Here is a 20,665-nt window from a genome sequence, read left to right as displayed (position 1 = left end):
CAGAAATCAGGAACCACTTTCACTGGACTAAAGTCAAGGTTTTGGCAGGGCTGTTTTCTGCAGGCTATTGAGGGCAAAATCCATTTCTCTGCCTTGTCAGCTTCCGGAGGCTGCCTGTGTCCCTCAGCTCATGGCCTTTGCATCACTCCAATCTCTGCTTCTGTCACCAAATTCCCTCCTCTTACTCTGACCCTCTGCCTCCCTAGGGTGGCAGGGACTCTTGTGATTACACTGGATCTGCCCAGATAATCCAGGATAATCTCCCCATTCTAAAACCCTTAACATAATCACACCTGCAAAGCTCCTTTTACTACACAAGGTAACACATTCACAGGTTCCAGGGATTAGGATGTGGACATCTTTGGGAGGGGGTGTTATTTAGCTCACCCCACCATCTTCCAGATGAGAAAACTAGGGCGTCTGAACGTTAAGGAATCTCCAGAGTCATTTAGCCACTAACTGGCCAATCCTGGGCTCCCTGGTCTTAGGCCTTGAGCTCTTGTCCTTGAAACAAGAAGACTGCTAGTGGAGGTGAACCTTGAACCAGGTTTTGAAGAATGAATTGGAGTTAACAAAAGGTGTGGCAGGTCGAGGAATGGTGTGAGCCAAAGCATATTGGTGAATGTAAGCTTAGCTCCCGATGTGTTTTGGGGCCATAAATTGCTCTGAATGGCTGGAGTGTGACGTGAGTGACCGAGAGCAGGTGGACAGGGTCTGGATGGTGGAGAGCCTCAGAGCGTGGGCTGAGATGCCTGCCATTCAGCCTGAGAGATGTGAAGATTCCCGGGGTGGGGTTGGGGTTCCCTGTATGTCCTGGATCAAATCCCATTCTCTCTCTCAGCTCTGATTTCCAGTCAAGGGAAATGACGGGCCGTGACTGGGTGAATCCACTGGCCTACCCCCTCGTTGCCCGGCCTGGTCCCATCCATCTCTGGGCAGAAACGAGGGCTTGATGAACTGCCCCCTCCCCCCATACCAGGACAGTGACGGTTTCCAAATATCTGTCTGTTGAAATAATGTTCTCTGGGCGCTGGGCCTCCCTCCCGCCCTCACATTCCTGGGCGAGCCTGCCTGTTTGGCTTGCTCGGACAAATATTGACTTTCTCTGTCCTTCTCACTCTGGGTCTGTTTAAAAGGCATCAATCTTTGCCGGGGTGTGAGCTCCCTCTCCGTAACCTGTGGCCTCTGCGGTCCTGTCCGGGCAGGGAGTGGTGGGGAGGGGCTCGCAGGCCCCGTGGGACACCCCTTGGGCTGCCTTAGAGAGGCTTTCATGGGATCGTCAAGGGCCTTCCAACCGGTCCCTGCAGCATGGCATTCACATGGAGACCCTCCGGTTACCTTCCGCCCAGCTTCGCCACACCAAGCAGGGTAGCTGTGTGATCCTCTGTTAGAAAACCCTGCTGACTCTACCTTCCAAGCCCTACCCATAAGCCAACCACTTCTCAGCTTCCCCAACTACTGCCTGTGTCCAAGAACCATCATCTTGCTCTTGGGTTATTAAATTAGCCTCCTAACTGGTCTCTCTGCTCCTGCTCCCATCAGGCTGTTCTCAGTGTTGGAGCCAGACTGTAAATTGTTATCAGATCCTGCCACTCCTGTGCTCCCAGCCCTCCAGTGACCTCCCAGTCACTCAGAGGAAAGGTGCTTAACAGTGGCTTCAAATCCTCCATGGTCTGTCCCCGCCTTCCTTCTTTGACCTCCCTCCTCACTCACTCCCGGCCACTTTGCTCCAGCTTCATCGGCCTCAGCCTGAGAAACTTTGCACTGACGGTTCCCTCTGTCCTGCCCCAGGGGCTCCTCTCCCCGACATCTGTGTTGTTTTTGCTCAGACGCCACCTTTTCAGTGAGCCCTTTCCTGGACAGCACCCTCCTACCCTTCCCCCCCAGCACCCTGCCCCCTCCTGCTTTATAGCACTTCCTACATCTAACAGGCTGTGTATTTTAATCAGTGATTTTGTTTATCAGCTGTCTCTCCTGAGGGCAGGGATTTCTGTCTGTTTCATTTCGCAGCTGCAGCGTCTGCACCTAGGGTGGTGCTGTCCCACAGCAAAGAGCCTGACTGTCCATGGAGTAAATGTGCAGCTTCCCGCTTTGTAGATGAGAGTTCGTGGGTTGTTAGTGTAATAGCCAACGTTTATTATGTACTTTCTGGGCACATCACATACACAAACTCACCAGATGCTTACAACAAGCAATCCATAAGCTGGGCACAGCTATTGCCCCCTTTCGTGGATGAAGGAAAAGAAGCATCAAGAGGTGGGGCCTGGCTGCCTTGCCAGGCTGTGTCCAGCCCTTAGTGCGTGCATGTGTGTGTGTGCCACAAAAGGCCAGCTTTGGGGTGAGCTGGTGTCCAAGCCAGTGATCCTCCATTCACCCCCTCCTGCTTTGGCCCTCCCACCTGTCACCAGGACACGAGTTCGCAGATTCATCTCAGTCCATCTCACCCCATGGCACTTGGCCAGGCCCTTTCATTCAGCTCTGGCTTCCAGCCTCTCCCTCTGTATCCATGTCTGCCTCTCTCTTTCATGCGCCACCCAGCTTGCTGCCCACGCTCTGCCCTTAGACCTCATTTCCCTCCTCTCTTTGCCCTGAGCTCCAGGGGGACCAGTACTAAACCCCCTCCTGCATTTCTAAGCCCCATGGTATCCGGCTCAAGAAGCCCACCCCTACTCCCTCCCCTTCTCTAATAATGAAGATCAGCCCCATGGTTTTCCCTGCCAACCCTGCAGTCATGCACACCTCTGCTTTTGGGATGCCTTCTCCTGTTTTCTCAGTCTAGCCAATACCCCTTTTGATTTTGAAAAAAAAAATTGAAGAACAGAGAAGTTGTAAGAATCATTCTAACAACATCGTACGTACATCTCAGGTTACCTGTCTGAATACATTCTCCCCTTCCTCCCTCTGTCCTACTCACCTCTTTCCTCTCTGCCTCCCTCTCTCTTCCCCATCATCTGTCTTTCAGCATTTGTAAGTAAATAATAGACCTCAGCCCTCAAACTTCAGTACATATCTTTCAAACAAGGACGTTTTCCTACATAACCGTAATACGATTATTACTCTGAATTTAATTTGGATACTTTATTATTATGTAATACATAGTACCCATTCAAATTTTCCCAATTTTCTAAATAATGCTCTGTAGAACATTTATTTTAGTTGTCATGTCTCTTTAATCTCCTTTAATCTAGAGTAGTTTCCGAGTCTTTTTTGGTCATCTTTCACGACACTGACATTTTTAAAAGGTCTAGATTAGTCGTTCAGGGGGTTATCTCCTGACTTGGATTTGTCTCAGCGGTTCCTCACAATTAGGTTCAGGTTAAGCATTTTTGGCAGGGGTACTCCCCTCCCTGCCCCCAGCCTCTCCCTCTCCCTCTGGATCTTCCCACCCACACTGCTGCCTCAGGCATTGCCCTTGACCTCACCAAATCTTGCCAGTGCTTCTCCACCCATGCCCAGCCCCATTCCCAGCCCCAGCTGCTGGGTCAGCGAGAAGACCTGGCACCCAGGGACCGGAGTGGGAGGAGCAGAAAAGCCACCCTGCCCTACTCACTCCGAAGACATGAGGGAGCTCAGGAGGTGAGGGTTTGCTCCTGAGATGGTTTCTAGCAGCAGAGTCTTCTGTTCAGATACATCGTACTTGGGAAAGCGATGGAGACCAGCCTTGCTCCTATTGGAGGAGGTGTGTGTAGGTTCATGTGTGTGTGTACATCTGTGTGTGCATATCTGTGTGCACACACAGCTGTGTTCTTGGGCTTGGGTTCTGAAGCTCCAGCTCCAGGCCTTCCTTCTCTGCCCTAGGGTGCCCCCAGGAAACTTTCATAGAGTCTTAGGGGTCCCACTGATCCAAGGAAGCTGAACCACACAAACATCCAAGAGATGTACTGTGTTGAGTCTGGTGCTAGGCCTGTTGAAGGTGATGTGGCCCACTGGCTTTGGAATCAAAGCCAGTTTTATTTTGGTTCTGTGGTCCTGTGAAAGTTACTTAACCTCTTTAAGGTTTGGTTTCCTAATCTGTAAAATGGGATAATAATAGCATCTACCTCTATATGACCCTGTGAAGCTGAAATACAGTAATGGCCTTGCAGGCCTGGCACATAATAGATGGATGTCCCCAAGTGGAGTGAGGAGAGCAGGGAGGGGGTCCACAGGCTGGGATGCTGAACCCTCGACCCGGCAGGCTGAGGCTCAGGAACTGATTGTCAGAACAGTTGTTTCTGATCCACAGAAGGCTCCTGACTTTTCGCTCTAAGCTCTCATTCTGCGGTGGGTAATCAAGTGGGGCTTTGATGGTGGATGCAGTGGATTAGGGCTGGGAGGAGTTTCCAGGCCCAGCCCTTGGCAATGACTGTGGGGAGGAGAGACTTTCAGAGCTGAGGGCGGGAGTGGGGGGGCGGGGAACCCTAATTCACATCAGCCTCTGCTTGGCGCTTACCCCACCCTGTGCTTGGAGACCACTCCAGCTTGTCCAGATCTGGGAGAGGAATTGGTCCCCTGGCTCAGCAGATAGGGGGTCTGAGTTCTAGTCCTGACTCAACTGCCTACTCTGTGTGGACCAGGATGTCACTCCCTGGCTCCCAGACTACTTTCTTCATCTGTAAATTGTGCATGACCGTGCATACGTGCGTGTGTGTGTGTGTGTGTGTATTGGATTCATTCACTAATTCATCAATATTAGTTGAGCACTTACTGTGTACGAGATGTAAGGATATAGTAGTGAGCAGTAAAGAACTGTGGTAAATGCTCAAGGAGAAGAGCAGAGTGCTCTAAGACTGATAGTGATGGTGGAGGGGAGTCAGGGAAGGCATTCCTGAGAAGGTGACATCTAAGTCAGGCATAGGGCAAGAGGGACCTCTAGGCAGAGGAAACAATATTTGCAAAGGTCCTGGGGCAGAGAGAGCACAAATGCTCTGCAAGGACTGTTTCAGATCTGCCACCTGAGGGTACTTGACACGCACCTTCTTTCTCATTTGATTCATGCCTCTCACAGTAGATGGGATGTTCAGAACTGGTCTTCCTTCCCTCTGTTCTCTGTGGCCCCAAAGATTGGAGAAAACAGGGAGAAAACTGGAAAAGGGAAATTCTATTTCCTCTTCAAGCCTCATCAAGACATTCCTTGTATCTTGGGCCCTCTCTCCCATTTCCTCAATCTTGAAATGACATATGATGTTTGGGATTTTCTTATTTCTTATTTGCTCTCCTCTCCTATTTTTTTCCCCACACTTCCTATCAGTGTCTGCTAGGAGAAAAACATGGAATTTTTGGTTTTGTTGTCAAAGTGACTCATTCTCCATGTAGGTGACCCAGATGAAGTATGAGTGTGAGTGTGTGTGTGTGCATGCACACGTGTGTGTGAGGCAGTGATAAGAATGGGTGGTGGTTGCTGTCAGGAGGCTCAAGTTTGGAGAACCCAGGCTTCAGCCCTGCTCTGGCTTTGGGACTAATTAGTATGTGGTCAGCAGGAGAAGCGGGGTAAGAAGAGACTGTTCCAACCTCAAAGTCCCCTTGACCAGACGTGGCTATGCTTTCACTCAGGACTCTGCTGGGAGAGCAGCAGGTTGTCGTCTTGGGCCAGCTGCTTACAAGGCGCTGCTGCTGCTGCCCTGGAGTCACTGAGGACAAACTGCTCTGGCAGGCCCCTGACGGCACTCGAGGGCCTGGGGGCTGCTGCCTGGAGCCCTCCTGTGTGCCTTACATGGCCAAGAGAGCTGAATGCACCCCGCAGCCGAGTCTCTGAAGGCTCACAGCTTCAATCAGCTTGTAATCAAACAGTCTTCAGGGAGCTCCAGGGGAGGCTGAAGGGTAGGGAGGCATCTCTACTGTCTGCTAGTCTGCGAAAATAGGATCTGGGTGGTAGAGGGTCCATGGATCTGTGTTCAGGGTTCTCTAGGTGACTGGTCTCAAATGCATATATGAGAAAGTTGTCAGCATGGTTTAAGGTTGAGGGGCTGAAGGACTTGGCCTCCCCCAGCCTGGGGGAAAGGCAGGCGGCCGTCAGAGGGCTGTGGCGGGTTCCGGACACGCTGTGTGGAGAGGATGAGTAACTTTTCCAGGCTGGCTGCATCTGTGCTTTATTGGTGTCTGCATCATATTTTAGGTCCTGGCAGGCCCGGCAGCCTACCTTAGCACTGGTCTGTTCAACCCTGGTCAGCTGAGCCCAGCCGCACATGCCTCCTCTCATCTGAGCTCCACCCAGGAGCTCAAGGAAACTTGACTCAATATGACCCAACTTAACATAGCTTAGAAACTCGGCACAAACTCTCTCCCTTCTCCCCAACTCAATGAAGGCCTGTTTCATCCAGCCTTACTCTGGACAATCCACCCCAACCACCTAAGTTAACTGAGCTCGCCTACCCCACATCTATTCAGCTAGGTACTTGACTCAGTTCAGCATAAGAGCAAATGACTTTTTTTTTTCTCCAATTTTTTTTTTTTTTTTTTGGCCAGGTGTTCACTGTGGCTCGGACTTTCTCTAGTTGTGGTACATGGACTCAGTTGCCCCATGGCATGTGGGATCTTAGTTCCTTGATCAGGGATCGAACCCATGTCTTCTGCATTGAAAGGCAGATTCTTAACCCCTGGACTACCAGGGAAGTCCCTCAACTTTTAGAAGACTTTTTATGTTATATTGGAGTATAGCCAATTAACAATGTTTTGATAGTTTCAGGTGCACAGCAGAGTGACTCAGCATGTCAACATGATGTAACATGTATCCATTCTCCCCCAAAGACACTTTTGACTTAACTCAGCTCACCTCTTCTCCCCTCAGCTCAGCCTAGCTTATATCAATACAACCCAACCTAATGCAGCCGAACAAAACTGAATTTACCTTAGCGCAGGTTTATCCAGCCCAGTCCAAGTCGGCTGGACCAAGACTAGCCGTGCACTGACCCAGTATCCCAACCCAGTCTAAAACAACTTGGTTGATTCATCTTGAATCAACCCGGTCTGACTCAAGTTCGACTAAAGTTTCCTAGAATTGAGCTAATTGATCTCAAACCTTTAGTAACTCCTTCAGTAACTCAGACTATGAACTCTGAGGGCAGAGATTTTGTATGTTTTAGTCATCCAGATATCCCAAAGAAATAAAATAGATACACAGCAGATGCTTGATAAATCTTTGTAAAATGAATGTTGAATGAACCTTTTCTGGCCCAACTTAAATTGATTCCATTTAATTCCACTTTTAGTCTTAATTTGAACTAGATTCTATAACCTCTGATATCAAACATCCAACTTATAAAAATTTCATATATTTATTCAATTATGTACTGGGAAGGGTTCCAGTGCTCTGAGTATCACAGTAAAAAGGCTGACAAAGTCTTTCCTTGAGCTTACATTAGCAGAGATGACAAGAATAAAATAAAAAATATATAAACACACACGTATGTGTGTATGTATGTTATAATGTCACATAGTGAAAAGTACAGTGAGGACAAACACAGCTGAGTAAAGGGGTAGAGGATGATGGGAGTGGAGCAGTGGTCTTCATGCTATGAAGAAATATGGTGGTCATAGAAAGCCTCTCTCAGATGGCATTTGATCAGGGACCTGAACAAAAGAGCAAGCCCTTTGGTTATCTGGGGCATTTTCCAGGAATGGGATACAGCAAGTGCAAAGGCCCTGAGGCAGAAATGAACTAGGTTTGTTCAAGAGACAGAAAGGCCAGGGCAACTAGAGCAGTGTGAGATCTAAGAGATTTCTCTCCTGCTAGTCTCTTGGCTTCGAGTGTTGCGACTGTCTTGTATGTGGCCGCATTCCCTGCTTCTGGCATGTGCTGACACACAGAAGCCACTTAGAAACACATTTTTGAGTGAATGGATTCAACTGAGCATAATGCCAATTGATTTGACCCTAATTAGTATATTTAACTCAAGGCACTTTATTTCAGTTGGATGTTGACAAGACTTTTTTGGACCTTGGCAACCTTTGGAAAAGTGGGCTGCAATTCTAGGATTTGAAGAGTGTAAATTCTCTTAATTTTCCTAAGCCTCAATGAACTCATCTATTAAAGAGGAACAGTAACATCTGCCTTGCCTCTTTTGTGGGTGTTTTGAGGATTAGTGAGATTGCGAGTGTGAAGGTGCTTTGCAGACAATCAAGTGCTCAGGTGACCTTCCTGACTTTGGAGGTGTGTGAGTAAGGGGAGGGAGGGCAGACGTGTCATCTCTCTGGTCCCTTCTCTTTATAACATTCCACAAATCTCTTTTTCTATGAGAGTATCTAAGACCCAGATTTGAGCAAATCCCTTCACAGTTTAAAGCCCTCCCAGGGAACTTCCCTAGTGGTCCAGTTCTTAAGAATCCACCTGCCAAAGCAGGGGACATGGGTGTGATCCCTGGTCTGGAACGATCCCACATACCTCGGGGCAGCTAAGCCCGTGTGCCACAACTACTGAGCCCATGCTCTAGGGCCCTTGAGCCACTACTTCTGAAGCCCTCGCACCTGGAGTCCTGGGCTCTGCAACAAGAGAAGTCACCGCAATGAGAAGCCTGCGAACCGCCGCAAATAGAGAAAGCCAGTGATCAGCAACAAAGAACCAGCACAGCCAAAAATAAACAAAGGCAACAATAATAACAACAAAAATCTCTCCTAGGGATGCCTGGTGGATGTGAGATGAAGTTCAAAGTCCTCACCATCACCCACCATCTCCCACAGCCTCCCCTGACCTGCTGGGCCTCTGCCCGAACGCTTGCTCTCCTGTGTGTCCTTCCCCAGGCCTCTCTTCTTTCTCTGGGTCTCTGTACCTGTGGCTCTCTCTGCCTAGGTCCAGTTCCTTCCTGCCTTTTCTTTTTCTATTTAAATCTCAGGTAGGCATAGCAAGTGTAGTTGATGACCCTTCTCCACACGGTAAAGCATCCTTCTCATATCCGGCAAGGCCCTGCTCTTGTTTTGTTGTATTTATGACTTTCCTACCCCTTCATCCCCAATTCCTCCTCCCACTTCACTCTTCCCAATAGGTCCCTACTCTAATGTGTTTGGTGTATGAGCTTGGAAATGCACATTTCTTGGAAAAAAATGCATGGTGTTTTTTCTTCGTGTATGTTTTTAATTTGTATAAATGGTATTTTGCTTTTGAGCACCTTCTGTTTCTTATTTTTGTGCTCTTAACGATGTTTCTAAGATCTATCCATATCACTGTATGCCCCCCTGGAGTCTAGTGCCTTGTGTCTAACTGCCTACACACTGCGTGCTTTCACTGTGTTTTTCTTACCTGCTCCCCTGTCGCTCCTTGCTCCTCGGCACCACTAACATTGCTCCCATGAACATTCTCGTACCTTCGCGATCATGGACAGGGCGTGCGTTTATTTGTGGTGAATACCCAGGAGGAGCACTGCTGGGTGGCGCTCAGGCCTGGATTTAATTTCCCCGAGTCCTGCCTGGTAGTACCCTGCAGTGGCTCAGGGGTCAGTTTTCCCTAAGTCTTTGCCAGAATTTGGTATTATTCAACTTTCACATTTACAATCTGATGGGTGTAAAATGGCACCTCACAGTTTTCATTTGCATACTTCTGATCAGGGTGAGGCTGGGTGTCGCTCCCACACCTGTTGCCTTTGGCTTTCCCCTTCCTCTTTACCTGCGCTGAGTCCTGCTGGCCCTCCCGGTCTCAGTGCAGGCGTGCTCCCTTGGGAAACCTTCCCTGTCTGCACCCCCTCACTGCGTTTCCTGTCTCTCCTTTGTTTCCTTAACCCCCTGTGCTCTCCTATCCAAGTACTAACCAGGCCCGACCCTGCTTTGCTTCCCAGATCGGATGAGACTGGGCACATTCAGGGTGGTATGGCCGTAGATGCCCCTGTGCTCTCTATTGCAATAAAACTTGTCCTCATCTGTGGTAATTGTCTCTGTCACTGGACTGTGGGGTTCTTGAGGGTCCCCTCCATGTCTAACTCATCTCCTTGTCTCTGATGCTTGGTACAGGGCCTGGTCTGATGACAGTGCCAGGGAATGTTTGATGACTGACTGACTGATGGAGAGAATCAAGGTGATGGTTTTGAAAGGTTGAGAGGTCACGCTGGCAGGGGGCAGCGTGTGCCAGGCAGAAGAGCTGGGAGGCTTATAACTGGAAAGACAAGGGAGAAGTCAAGAAGGAGACTGTTAAACTAGATCAGAGCTCGTAGACTGAGCCACAGGCTCAAGATCCTGCCAGAAAGTCCCCCCACACCTAGGGGGCTTTCTTTCGCCTCTTGTTGGAAGGGCAGGCCCGGGGTGGTCAGCCTGAGTGTGGGGCCATGGCTGGGAGCAGGGAGAGAGCAGAGAGAGCCTCCCACACTTGGTAGTTACTCCTTTGCTCACCATCCTGACCCGTAGTCTCCACCTAATGTAATCCTGATTCTCTTGTGCCCCTGCCCAGGCGTTAGTTCAAGATGCATCTTCTTACTAGCTCTTAACCTTTGTCTTGCGGCCACAGCTGCCGAGGGGGCTGCTGGCAGGGCCACGGGCTTTGGCCAGCCTCACATCAGAAGCCCCTGCAGTTGCGTGCAGCTGCGATCATGGCTGTCCCAGCTGAAGGATTTGCTCTGTGGAGCGCACTGCCCTGTCCTGCGGCTGAGGTAATTCCCCACCAGAGCCTGCTCCCTTCTCAGTGCCCTTCTTTTCTTTCCACATGGTTTGGCAGAGGCTGAAAGGCAAAAGATTATAAGCATGCAGTACAACCCCGCAAACCAGCATGAAACCCCACGGTTGTCTTTTTCCACCCTCTAACTCTACTTAGTTTTTCCTTTCTCTGAGGAACTGGGTTCCCAACATCTCCTTCCCCAGGATCAATCAGTTGGCAGGGTGTTGTGGGAAATAAATTTGCATTCAATCATGCCCATGGAAACCATCATAAGCAGGGCCCATGTTCCTGTCCTGGAGCCCAGACTCCTTTCTGCTTTAAAGGGCTTGGGGTTTACAAAACTAAGTGGACTAGAACATAACTTTTAATAGCACATTTGAACAGAATTTAATGAGGTTTTAAGGCAGAACTATAAAGTGGTTTTTCTGCAAGGACTATTATTAATCATAAGAATAATCATAGCAGTCTATTTCATTTGCCCAGCATGTTCCAATATTCAAGACATTTTCACATTAGTCATCCCATCTGACACTCTTAACTTTCCTGGGAGGGCTGATATTATCTCCTTGTAGCTTAGAACTGTGTTTCTCAGATGTGAATGTGCATAGGAATCAAACAGGGATTTGTTGAACTATAGCCCCTAATTCGATAGGCCTAGGGTTGGCCCGAGATTTGGCATTTCTAACAAGATCCCAGGTGATGCCCCTGCTGTAGAGCCATGGACCACCCTTGATTATTGAGAATGAGTGACTCAAAGTTTGTATAGATAAATGCTGTGAGAGCCAAAATCAATCGCCTTCTTTTTTCCTTCAACAAATACCAGCAAGTGCTTACTATGTGCTAGATGTGGTTCTAGGTGCAGGAATGAGTGACATTTAAAATACCTGACAATGGGAACTTCCCTGGTAGTCCAGTGGTTAACAATCTGCCTTGCAATGCAGGGGACACAGGTTCAATCCCTGATCAGGGAACCATGATCCCACATGCCAATGGGCAGCTAAGGCCGCAGGCTGCAATAACTGAGCCCGTGCTCTGCAACTAAGACACAATGCAGCCAAAATTAAATAAATAAATATTTAAAATACCTGACCATGGTATTTAAGCATTGGTCACAAGCACTGACTAATAAGATCATCAGATCACCGGCTATGTCACCGGGCATTGACCCTTCAGTGAAGGATGGAGGCAGGTCCAGAGGATCTCAGAGGAGAGTGTGAGTGGCCAAAGGAGTTCAGGGGGGTGTTTCGGGGGATGCTGACAGAAGCCTCTCAATATTCAGTACTGGTTACATAAGAGCCCTGGGCAATTATACAGAGAAGCATCAGGCAGAGCTTCTGGCCTTGCTGAGCACCCAGTACTATGGGAGAGCAGACATGGCTCCATGAGGCTTGTAGAGCATTGTGTTTGTAAACTCCTTGAGGGCAGACCACTGCATTCATCTGTCCCCTTCACTGTTATATCCCCAGTCCTTGGGCAGTGAATGTCCTGGTACATAGTGGACACTCCATAAATATATATATTTTCTGGGAATGAAGACTGAATAGGACACAGGGGGTGCAAATAGGGAGCAGTCAGTTCTACTTGGGGTGCACTGAGGTGGGGAGGAGCTATCAAAGAAGTCTTCCCAGAGGAGGTGATATTGGAGCCGTCATAAAAATCAGTAGGTATTTGCCAGGCAGATGGTGAAGGGGAGCAGGCAGGTCTGGAGCAGGGGCTCCTGCTTAACCTCACAGCTACCTTAGTGCACAGAGCTGGCGTGTCTGTCCTGCAATCAGGATGCTAGAGCACTCACCTGAAACTCCCCTCCTCCAAGGTGTCTGGGCATTTGGATGTGGTATCTGGGTTCCCCCAGCTCCCTAGGAAGTCTTCTCTTCACAAGGTGAAGGGGCTCCTCCTGGAGGACGATTCAGGCCTGCTTGAGCATACTGGGTTCAGAGTAGGCCCAGCCGGTGGAAGGGACCTCCCCTGTGCTGGATGCTGGGGCCTCAGGGATGAATCAGGTGGCCTTCCATGAACTCCCCGTCAAGTCTTCCCTAGTTTAGCCTCAGGCTGGTTGACTTTCCTGGCTGAAAATGCTGGCCACCGAGTGCTCCCCACCTCTATACTCATCCCACGGCCTCGGGCCACAGCTCTTGACACCTTCTCTCACTCTCTGTTCCACCTTTACATGTTTAATATTATTTAAATAATAATATAATAATAACTTAATATATTGAAGAATAATTTAATATATTAAAGAATTTAATAAATCTTTTGATATGGGAATTAGAGCAGGCAACATAACCCCCATTTTATGGATGTGGAAACTAGGACTAAAGCTTTGTGTGTGTGTGTAGCAGAGTTTTATTAAAGTGAAAAAGGGATAGAGAAAGTGTCTGACATAGCCTTCAGAAGGGGGACGGAGAGTGCCCCTAAGACTAAAGCTTTGAGAGAGGAAATGTTTGACCAATAATTCTTCCATAAGGGAGAATTAGACTCAAATTCTGTATTTTCATCCTGGGTCCAATGACTTGCCTAAGCGGCAGCCTTTTCATCAATCAGTCAATCAACAAATACTTCTTGATGTTCTACTGTTCGATGGTCTACCGTGTGCCTGTCTCTGGTCTAGGTTTTGCCCTCATGGAGCTGTCTCTTTAGTGCGGGGACACAGACAGTAACAAATATAACATATAGTATAGCAGATAATGTTCTTATGGACAAAAATGAAGCTGGGAGGGAGGACAGAGAACACAGAGGGGCTGTGTTTGCCTGTTAAAGTGGGGGTAGTTAGGGACTACTTTCCTGAGAGGATGAGTTTTGAATAAAGACTTCAAGGAGCCAGCTCTGCAGATATCTGGAGGGAGGATGTTCCAGGCAGAGACACAGCACAGGCCCAGAGGTGGAAGCGCAGGAGTCCCCGCTTCCCTTTTGATGTGAGTCTGGTCTTCTCAACCTCACAGGGACAGGATTCTTTGTTCATCACTCTCTCCATCTCCCCTTGGGGCTCCCAGCATGTGGCTTTAATAAGCCAAGGCACCTGGGAACCGCTGTAGCTGCTGGGTGGGTGGTAACAAGCCAAAAGAGGCCGCGAGAGCCCACGAGGCTGGGGTGCCCACTCTCCCGCTGCCCTGTGATGTGTCTCTTGAGCAGCAGCGGTAGTATTGAAAGGTTGATCTCCCCATTAGAAAGGATTTGTCAGTACGAGCTGGGGGCTTAGCGGCCTAAGCCATGAGTCTGAAGGTTCAGACAGGTTCAGGGCCTGGAAGAGCTGACTCAGGCCTGGCTCCCTGGGGAACCAGGGAAGGCCAGCAGCTGAGACAGCCTGGGTCAGAGTCAGAAGGAATGACTTGGCGTCTCCACTGGCACTAACAAAGCCACCGTTGCCCTCAATATTCTTCCTGGGATTCAGGAGCAGCCGGAAGCTGTCCGGGATGCAGAGCTGAGCAGAGTCTCAGGGCTCAGCTGGGCACTGTGGGGCTCACTTTGCTCTCTTCCCTGGGGACAGTGCCTCCTTATCCATGGCTTTGGATACACCTGTGCTGCAGTAATTCCCTGACTTCCTTAGGCCACACTCCTGACGTTCAGCAGTCTACCTGACATCCCCACCGGGATGTCCCATAAACCTCTCTGCCTGAATGCGACTGAAACTAGACCCCCAATCTTCTCCCAGATCTGCCTGTCAATCAGGCTACCTTTTTACTGTACCACACACTTCATGGTGTATCAACTCACCTATGTAATTTCAACAGTCTTATGAGTAAAGTTCTGTTGTGCCAAGTCGCTTCAGTCGTGTCTGACTCTTTGCGACCCCACGGACTATAGTCCGCCACGCTCCCCGTCCATGGGATTCTCCAGGCAAGAATGGTGGAGTGAGTTTCCACGCCCTTCTCCAGGGGATCTTCCAGACCCAGGGACTGAACCTACATCTCTTATGTCTCCTGTAATGGCAGGTGGGTTCTTTACCACTAGCGCCACCACAGCCCCGTTTTACAGATGAGAGAACTGAGGTGGGGGAGATTACATCACATAGCTCTTGTGCTAAACTGCTTTGCTGAGTCAGTTTTACACCCAGAATCTACTTGGAAGCTTCACATCCCTCCGTCTCCCCTGCCATGACCCCATCCAGTTCCAGTTATTCCAGTAGTTCCCTAACTGGTCTCCATTTGCCTTCACCCTGGAGCAGCCTGAGTGGTTGTCAAGAAAATACAGAGAGTTTCCCTGGTGGCTCAGTGATAGAGAATCTGCTTGCCAATGCTGGAGACACGGGTTTGACCCCCGTTCTGGGAAGATCCCACATACCTTGGAGCCACTAAGCCTATGCGCCACAACTATTGAGCCTGTGCTGTAGAGGCAGAGAGCCACACGTACTGAAGCCCTTGTGCCCTGGAGTCCATGCTCTGCAACAAGAGAAGCCACCACAGTGAGAAGCCTGCACACCACAACTGGAGAGTAGCCCTTGCTTACTGCAACTAGAGAAAAGCCCATGCCTCAGTGAAGACCCAGCACAGCCAAAAATAAATAACTAAGGAAAGAATTAAAAAACAAAATACAGAGCTGATGACATCACTTTCCATAGCTCTTGAATAAAATCCAAACTCCTTACCATGACCTGCCAGGCTGTGTCCAGCATGGCTCCTGGTCACCCCTCCTGACTTTCCCCCGGCCCTCGCACAGCTCACACCAACACCAGGACTTGCTCTTGGGTCCTTAAACATGATAAACTCCTTCCCACTCAGGGCCCTGCCACTTGCTGCTTCCCCTGCTGGGAGTGCTTGGCTTTGTGAACACTTTCTTCAGGTTTCAGTTTAAATGTCATGTCCTCAGGAAGCCTTCATTGACTTCTTTTTCAGGCCTCATCACCCCGTTAGATGCTCATGGCTCCCTGAACTTCACATTGGCCATCTCTACATCAACTGCAATTACCTAATGGTCTGGGTCCTTCCAGGTTGAGCACGTGGCTTCCCTGAGGGTCAGAAGACCTGCGGGGCAGGCCTGGGCCTGTGTGGTTCCCAGCACGTGCCTGATGCACTGCAGGCGCCCGGTGAGTACTGAAGAATGAGCCAATGACATTCTCAACCTTTCCTTCCAAGTTGTCCCTTGTTCCCCTTCACATGAGCCGTGTTTCACCTAAGCTGCTTCACACTCGGTGCAGCCACTGTGCTTCTGCTCTTTCTGGCGCTCCAGTCCAACGCCCTGCCGCTTCTTCCTGCCCATCCATGACCTGTGAGTCACTCCAGGCTCTGCTTTGGCTTCCACTGGCCGGGAAGCCTCCCTTCTGCGTGCCAAGAGTTGCATTGCCCTTGTTTTTTCTTGCCATCCTGTTCTATTTCTCCTCCAATACTGGCCATGCAAGAATCCTTGACCTCAGCTCCACGCAGGCAGAGACCAAGTCCCTTTTTTCCAGGACTCTCCCCAGAGCTGATCAGCTCAGGGCTGGGCACTAGAGATGCACATGACCGTGTATTGAGTCAGCTGAAGCCCCATTCTGCCGTCTCCATCTCTCCTGGTCTTTTAGGTTCTCCTGGGAGGCACCCCAACCCCCACCCCATTCCTCACCACCTCTGCTTATACCACCCAAGAGCAGCTTCTCACGCACTAGAGCCTATGAGTGAGTTTGCTTGTGAGAAAGCACAGGAAGTGGAAATAGCTTTGGGGTCATATAAATCTGGACTAAAATCCTATTTCTGTCAGGTTGACCCACATGAAATTGCCATGTCTTGACCCCAAACTATTGAAAACAACAGATTCATGTGTTCAACATGATCATTCAGGCAGCTGGTCTGAGCTTTTTTAGACTTAGTTTCTTCATCTGTGAAAAGGGGATCGAACCATAGTTACAGAGTAGGGGGATAGGGTGGGGAGGAGAAAATGGAGTGTGGCATTGTGGGTAAGAGCTTGAGTTCTGCAGCTAAGTTTGAACCCTGGACCCCACTGTCTAATTGGGGTTTCTAATTGCCAACAACAAAGTTCATTATAGTTGGTTTAAGCAGAGAGGAATTTATTGCAGGATGTCAGCCAACTGGCAGAATCTCTGGAGGGCCCCAGGAATGAGGCCTGACAAAACCATGAGCGCATTTTTAGTGAAAACATCACTACCCTGTCACTCAGTCCCTGTGGCATTCTGGGCTGGAAGCCAGAGGCTTCATAAGTTCTGTCGCTAAAGTCCTAGCTGCCTCTGCCACTGCCCGGGCCACAAGACCAATCTTCTCTGAATCCAGGTTTCATATCAGTGCGCACCTGGGTCACATGCCACAAAGTGGTTTGAGGATGAGGCTCTTCTGGCTTCTCCCTGGAGAATGTTGTAATCAAAATGCAGGAAACAGCTAAGCTGTAGGGAGGGTCTTCAGCAATGACAGCTATTTGCTACTGTTTTTTTCTTTTCTTAAATTGGGGCTTTCTTGATGGGTCAGGTGGTAAAGAATCCACCTGCGATGCAGGAGACCTGGGTTGGGAAGATCTCCTGGAGGGGGGCATGGCTACCCATTCCAGTATTCTTGCCTGGAGAATTTCATGGACAGAGGAGCCTCATGGGCTGCAGTCCATGGGGTCACGAAGAGTCGGACCTGACTGAGCGACTAATATACACACACGCACACAGTTGCTTTACAATGTTGTGTTTGTTTCCTCTGTACAATGAAGTGAATCAGAAATATGTAGACATATATGCCCTCTCTCCCTACCTTCCATCATCCCATCCATCTAGGTCACCACAGAGCACTGACCTGAGCTCCCTCCACTATATAGCACATTCCCAGTAGCTATCTGCATTACACATGGCTGGGCACATACAGCAATTCCAACTCATCCCATCCCTCTTCCCCACCCCATGTCCACACATCCATTCCTCATGTCTGCACCTCTATTCCTGCCCTGCAAATAGGTTCATCTATACCATTTTTCTAGATTCTATATAAGTGCATTAATATACGATATTTGTTTTTCTTTTCTGACTTCACTCTGTGTGACACACTCTAGGTCTATTCATGTTTCTACAAATGACCCAATTTCATTCCTTTTTATGTATGAGTAATATTCCATTGTATATATGTACCACATCTTCTTGATCCGTTCACCTGTCAATGGGCATTTAGGTGCTTCCGTGTCCTTGCTATTGTAAATGCGTGCCAAGTTGCTTCCGTTGTGTCTGACTCTTTGTGACCCAATGGACCGTAGCCCACCAGGCTCCTCTGTCCATGGGATTCTCCAGATAGGAATACTGGAGTGGGCTGCCATTTCCTCCTCCAGGGGATCTTCCTGACCTCGAGATTGAACCCAAGTCTCTTATGTCTCTTGCATTGGCAGGCAGATTCTTTACCACTAGCGCCACCTGGGAAGCATGTTATTGTGAATAGCTACACTAAACTTTGGGGCGCCTGTATCTTTTTGAATTATGATTTTCTCAGAGTATTTATCCAGGAATGGGATTGCTGGGTCATACGGTGGTTGTTGTTCAGTCGCTAAGTCATAGGGACTGCAGCATGCCAGGCTTCCCTGTCCTTCACTATTTTCCAGAGTTTGCTCAAACTCATGTCCATTGATTTGGTGATGCCTTCCAACCATCTAATTTTATTTTTTTAGGGAATCTCCACACTGTTTTCCATAGTGGCTGCTACTATGTTTTCCAAGCATCTGCTACTGCTTGTTACTAGCTATGTGATCTCAGGCAGGTAACTCGTTCTCTCTGAGCCTCAGGTTTTTCCTTCTGCAAAGTGGTGATAATAGTAATATGTACTTCTTAGGGTTGTTGCGAGGATTAAATGCACTGATTTCTAAACAAATTTCTTAGATGAAAACCTGGCATATAGTATATTCCAAGTTGATGAGAGCTAGAATTATTATTTTATTATTATTAATGGTTTGAGACTCTCGGCATGGTCAAGTTGTGAAAAAGGTACTCTTTAAATGTCTTTTCAGTGCAAAGCCTGGGCAGAGGTGCTGGTGTTCAGAATTCCTCTTGGCCAGCCCAGAGCACTGCAGACATGTAGGATTAATGGTGTGTTGGAACTGATCTGTACTAGCTGACTGTTAACTTTTTAGGAATTTTACAAACTGGTTAATGATAATACTGGTAGCTAGAAATTCACCACTGTGGGAGAATTTACACCATAGAAATTGGTAAAGTCTACAAATTGGGGCTCTCTTTCCCCTAGAAATGGCAATTTCATATTCACATGGTTAGCATTCATCAGCAGAGCATGGGCTAGAACACAGGGTAGGAGGTATACAGAGTGCCTAGCACCGTGGCATCTTTACTGGTCCTTTTACATGATGCCTTTCTCCCTAGTTAGCAGATTCTTAGCATCAACTTCGTTTTCTAGATACCAGGACATGTAGATGAACTGAATCCCTGGATTCGTGGCTTTTTCAGGTTCTTAGCAGACACCAAGTCCTTTTAGGATGGCCCCAGCACCCAGCACTAGCGTGTGGTAGTACAGGAGACATTTATAGAATGGCTAAATGGATGAGATTCCCTTCCCCAAACTGCTTAACAACATTCTTTCTTGCTTCCTGATGCTCTTAGAAATGCATCATCACTCCTGTTTTCCTTCTTGGTGCCCTTCTGCCAAGTGGATCATGGAAGAAGGACAAGTGGTAAGGTTTGGGGATGGGGGAGGGCCACTTGAATGTTGGTGAACCTCCTGAAGAGGGGAAGGTGGGGGGCTGCCTCCCACTTTAGAAACATTCCCCTGATTGCTCTGCACAGCTCAGCAGGCTGCCCTGGCTTAGTAGGAAAAGGAGGGAGAGGCAAACACCCTTCATTTTAATTAAAGCCAACTTTACATTGTTATTCCATTTGCCTGTGTTATTGCACGAGCTTACAATAAAGTTATATGGCACCCTCAGGGCGCCTTGAGCTGCGTGATAGAATGTATCCAAGTTCAGCACTCCAGGACTGTGCTTGGCTTCCCTGCAGGGTGAACCCGAGCCAGCCCCTGGTCCTCTCTGGGGCTCCAAGCCATTGTTCGAGCTCAGATCTGTCAGCAGTGCCTGTATTTATATTTCATTCATTTGAAAAACATTTATTGAGTACTTTCCAAGCACCCAGAAATTGACTAGGTGCCGAATCTACCCCTGGCATATTGCTGCACAGCCACCCCACCTTCCGTGCCCTCCCCAAGAGTGTACATACTCAGTTTCCAGGACCTGGCCTGATCCATCCCTCTCCAGCATCTCAGAGTTCCATGTGGTCACCCCCACCCTCACCCGTGAATGCTTATTCTGGTCTTTCTTCTTTTGCTCAGAGGAGGCATCAGTGATTGAGCTGAACAATCCTTCATATTTAGCAGTTCCCTAAGTTTCTTCCTATCTGGCATCTTGTCTGGTTCTCACAATACTCCTATTCAGATTCTTTAAGGCTCAGTGCAAACGCCACCTCCTCCCTGAAGCCTCCCCCCCTCACACCTTTCCCTAGACCTTTTTGGTGCCCTCTTTGCCCTCCTTTCATGGATCTCATCACAAGTTTTTCAACTTTTAAAATTAAAGCTGATTTTAGATAGAGTGAGATGTATAGATCTTAAGTATGATTGGATGAATATGTATATACCTAGGTAAACACCACCTGAATCAAGACATAGAACATTTCCATCATTCCCAGAAAGCTCCCTCAGGACTCTTCGCAATCAATTCCACCCTCTAGAGGCAACCAGTTTTCTGAATTTTAACACTATTGATGAGTTTTTGTCTGAACGTCACATAAATTGAGTTTAACAGCATGTATTCTTTTATGTCTGTTTTCTCTTGCTCAGCATGTTTTTGAGCTTCTTCCACGTTGTTGGTGGATTAGTTGTTTGTTCTTTGTGATTGGTGAGTTGTATTCCATTTTACAGAAATACCACTTTTTTGTTTATTCATTTACTTGGATTGGCTATGGTTTGAAGCCATTATGAATACAGCTGCTATAAACATCTCTTGTATAAGGAAAATGGGCACATGTCTTCATTTCTCTGGGATAAATACCTAAGGCTGGAATTGCCAGGTCATAGAGTGGATACATTTTTAACTTTTTATGAAACTATCAAAGAGTTTTTCTACATAGTTGAACCATTTTACAGTCCCTCCAGCAATGTATGAGCATTTTAGTTGCTCCACATTCTTGCCAACATTTGCTATTGTCAGCCTTTTTTCATTTTAGCT

Source organism: Giraffa tippelskirchi, chromosome 5 (assembly GCF_054371585.1).
Source record: "Giraffa tippelskirchi isolate mGirTip1 chromosome 5, T2T-mGirTip1v1.2.pri, whole genome shotgun sequence".
Classification (NCBI taxonomy): Eukaryota; Metazoa; Chordata; class Mammalia; order Artiodactyla; family Giraffidae; genus Giraffa; species Giraffa tippelskirchi.
This window is presented reverse-complemented; position numbering follows the sequence as displayed.